This window comes from Amblyraja radiata, unplaced genomic scaffold (genome assembly GCF_010909765.2).
Source record: "Amblyraja radiata isolate CabotCenter1 unplaced genomic scaffold, sAmbRad1.1.pri S65, whole genome shotgun sequence".
NCBI classification, from domain to species: Eukaryota; Metazoa; Chordata; class Chondrichthyes; order Rajiformes; family Rajidae; genus Amblyraja; species Amblyraja radiata.
The window spans coordinates 360,945-365,589 of NW_022630159.1; positions in this window are offsets into that span (position 1 = coordinate 360,945).

Genomic DNA, 4,645 nt, shown 5'->3' on the forward strand with positions numbered 1-4,645 from the left:
TAGATATACCCCTTGGGGCTAACGGAATCAAGGGATATGGGGAGAAAGCAGGAACGGGGTAATGATTTCGGATAGTCATATTGAATGGTGGTGCCGAACGGCTTCCTCCTGCATCTATTTTCTATGTTTCTATATTTTACTAATGTGTTCTAAGTAACCTGCGAACCCTGGTATACCTACTTTCTGCACTGTGGTATCAATTAACCTATTCCTTTCTAAATAACTTGCTAGCCTCTGTGCCACTATGCTAAAGAAAATCTTGCCTTCTACATTTAGGAGACAAATAGCCTAAACTGATTTAACTCTGGAGACTCTTTCTTCTTGGGAATGAACATTCCCCCTGCTCTACGCCAAACCCTTGGTATGACCTGCTTCTACCAAACTATTGGCCGGAGCCTCCGCAAGAATCTAAGCACATCAGGTGCACTTTTATGTACCCGGTAAGGGACTGCATTCGGTCCCGGGGCGAATAAGCCTATTCACGCCATATTACTGCTCCCACTTCCTTCCACTCTTGTGGCAAAACATCTAACTCTATGTCTCCTAAGGTGGTAACTGGAGGGAAACACGGGCCTGATATTGTGGCCCATGACGACAGGCCCACTCGTGTTGGTGTTGCATGATTCCACAGAAAGGTCGCCCAATCTCTATTCAATGTACTCTGGGCCCAATCACGTTAGTCGAGGTTACCCTGATAGTGCGCTGAATGGGCCAAATGCAAGCAGCTGAGACGAGTCCAGGATACCCAACTAGTGGGATGAGGCTTTGTGGCTTGTGTGGCCTATTCTTATTTTGGGGGCCGATACTACCTCACTCACCCGCCGTCAAAGGCCAAACCAATGTCTAAGTGAAAGCATACCCAAGATGGGTAACAGGCAAATCGATCTGAACTCATTCACTGTCCGTTGGAGTCATGTGATCCCAGCTAACTCTAGATGCTGGGGATTAATTCTTAATGTCTATCATTGTCTCATCTTGCCCGTTCTAGACTCCATGCCCAGAATCATACCCATGTACTTTGCTGATCTCTGTGCCAGTGTCAGCTTTATCAAGTGTACTCTCGTTGCTTTGAAACATTTTTTGGAATATTCGACAGTAATATCAGAAGGCATTGTGATATTGCTTAGAGCTTGCTGGAGCAAACAGTTCACCACAGCGACCTATTTGTAGAAGATAGCTACTGTATTAGGGGCGGTTGCGAAAAGCGCCTATGTGGTCGCTCTTCTCCTGGAACATTGGCATAAAATGCATTCAAATATAAGGGGGGTTGCACGTAAGGTCACTGGGTCATAGGGCTTGACGCACGGAGCCGCTCAATTCATCAGGAGGACATCCGTAACTTCCGGTATATTTTATTAATGCAAGAATCGCGTACATTCCTACCTGTTAAAAACCGCCAAAATGTTGAACTATTGCGCTGTAAAAAATTGTGGAAGTCGGGGTAAGCGTGAGAGACATGTTCCCAACTTCAGAATTCCAAAAGTGAAGCGAAATGAAGGTAAAGAGAAGTGAGAGATGCAGGGACAACAGCAGCTAAAGTGCTTGGCGAACATTGGCCATGCAGATATCGGAATTGAAAATATTGGGAATTATCGCGTTTGCTCACTGCATTTCATCAACAGTAAGGCATTATTTGTGGTTGTTCTTGATTCCTTTGGTATCTAAAAAGTCTCAGGTGATAAATCTGGTTGTAAATTTTGCTTCAGATGCGTTTTCATTTTGTATGTAAAAACCCACTTGAGAACCATGGGCGATTTTACAGCCAGATTTATCACTTCTGAAACTTTTTAGATGCCAAAGGAATCAAGAAAAAACACAAATAATGCCTTAGTTGTTCTTCTTCTTATCGAGTCCACACACAAGATTAGAAGTTGTTCAGCCAGAGCTGAACACACTTCTCGGCATCTGCACAATGGTGTCTGTCTTGCGCTTCTTGTGCTTCTTGCGCGTGGTGGTGGAAAGATTGGTTGAAATAGGGCCGCGACGTGAACGCTCTTTCCTTGGCCCCTGCCTTAGTTGATGAAATGCAGTGAGCAAACGGCCAATGTTCGCCAAGCACTCTGGCTGTTGTTGTCCCTTCAGCTCTCGCTTCTATCTACCGTCATTTCTACTCACGTTTGGAATTGTGAAGTAAGCTAAATGTCTCTCACGCTTATCCCGATTTCCATAATTATTTACAGCGCAAAAATTGGCATTTTCGGCGGGTTTTAACGGGCCCGCTACGCTAGAAACAATGGTTAGTGCCTACCTGCAGTTCATCGCGTGTAGTCCAGTTTGAGTAGTGTAGCAACAGTACGGGTCATGGGTCGTGACCCGACTGCCGTGAAACCTACCTATATATGACCTTAACGTCATCGGACACCCGAGCGCGCAATGGTCGCATAATCGAAGTAACTCCTGTACTACTCGCCAGTGACGATCTGAGAGAAAATATATTGAGGGAAATTGCGGAACACGAAGAAATACGAGAGCGCATTTATCGTAAGGTGCTGGTTCCTTCGAGAAACTAATATAGCAAACCAGGTTAGGCTTTTGTAGTTCCACTTTTATTTGTGATTTAACAGAAACACATTACAGAGACCTTTTTAAAAGCATAACACGAAGTGGTCACCACAACTGAATTCCACACTGAGACCAGGTACATTGAACATGTGGCTCGATAGTCAAAGGTTAGCTCTGAATTAAGGAAAGGACAATTGAGCAGAAAAGGAGTAAATAGATATTTACTCCTAAAAAGTCTCAGGTGAATGAGGCACTCATTCGTCTCCTGAGACCACAAGTCCAGCACGCACTCGACCCACTACAGTTTGCATACCAGGAGAACATTGGGGTGGATGACGCAGTCCTCTACACGCTGCACCGGATCTACTCCTTTTTGGACAAACCCGGTGGCTATGTGAGGATTATGTTCTTCGACTTCTCAAGTGCGTTCAACACCATCCAACCCCTGATTCTGAATGACAAGCTTAAGAAGATGGGGGTGGATTCCACATTTATCTCCTGGATATACGACTACCTGACAGGTCGACCACAGTTTGTCAAGCTGGGGGACAGTGTCTGGCACAGTGGTGTGCAATGTTGGAGCCCCACAGGGAACGGTTCTGGCCCCGTTCCTCTTCACCCTGTATACAGCAGACTTTAACTATAAGTCTGCCACATGCCACGTACAGAAATATTCAGATGATACAGCGATTGTGGCATGTGTAAGGAACGGGCAGGAGGAGGAATACAGGAACTTGACCAGTTCCTTTTGTGCCTGGAGTGAAGAGAACTGTCTCATCCTGAACACAACTAAGACTAAAGAGATGGTGGTTAACTTTGGCAGGTCCAAGCTCCCCCTTCAGCCGGTCAACGCTGCAGGGGCTGACATTGAGGTGGTGCAGACATATAAATACCTTGGAGTGCACCTTGATAACAAACTGGACTGGTCTGTCAATTCTGACTCCCTCTACAAAAAAGGCCAGAGCAGACTCTTTTTCCTCAGAAGGCTCAAATCCTTCAATGTGTGTAATGAAATGCTGCACATGTTTTACAACACTGTGGTTGCAAGTGTTATTTTCTACGCTGTTGTCTGCTGGGGCAACAGCATTAGTGCAAAAACAACAAGAAGCTGGACAGGCTGGTTAAACTAGCTAGCTCAGTGCTGGAGGGGAGAGTATACTCTGGGATGGATGTGCTTGAGAGGCATATGAGGCACAAGGTGCGGGTCATCCTGAAAAACCCCGGGCATCCCCTCCTTGTAATTCTGGAGAGTCAAAAGAGCAATCGGAACAACAACCGGCTCCTCCCCCTGCCCTGTAGAACGGAGCGGTTCAGGAGATCCTTCACCCCTGCAGCCATTAGATTTTATAATTCGGACCGCTAGGCTGTAGGGGGATACATTTTGCAATTTTTAATTTTTAATTGTTAATTATTGATCTTTTTAAGTATTTATTGCTCTCAGGTAGTGTCCACATTATATTCTATGTATTTTCTGTCTGCGTTCGTTTTGAATCTGTGGGTTTGTTGGTTGGGGGCTTCTGGACATCTGAATTTCCCTGAGGGGATCAATAAAGTATTTATTATTATTATTATTATTATTATTATTATTATTATTATTATTATTATTATTATTATTATTATTATTATTATTATTATTATTATTATTATTGTTGTTGTTGTTGTTGTTATTATTGTTGTTGTTGTTATTATTATTATTATTATTATTATTATTATTATTATTATTATTATTATTATTATTATTATTATTATTATTATTATTTGCTCATATGTGCACACGCGTTGGATTGTTGGGTATGTGTTTACACATGCATTTACATTACATTTATTTACAGGCCTTCGGTTAGGCCGCACTTGGAGTATAGTGTGGAGGTCAGGTCATCCCTTCGAGGGGATAATGTGGAGGCTTTGGAGAAGAAGCAAAAGAGGTTTACTAGAATGTGGCAGCCGGGGTTAGAATTATTAGCTATAATAGGTTGGCAAACATGGATTGTTTTCTTTGGCGCGTCGGAGGTTGAAGTGGGACACGGTAGAAGTTGTTAGAATAATGACAGGCATAGATAGTGTGTCTGAATTTAACATGAAGATTACGATCTCACACAAACAGCATTCCCGACTTTCTATACAACGGCATTCAACACCGGAA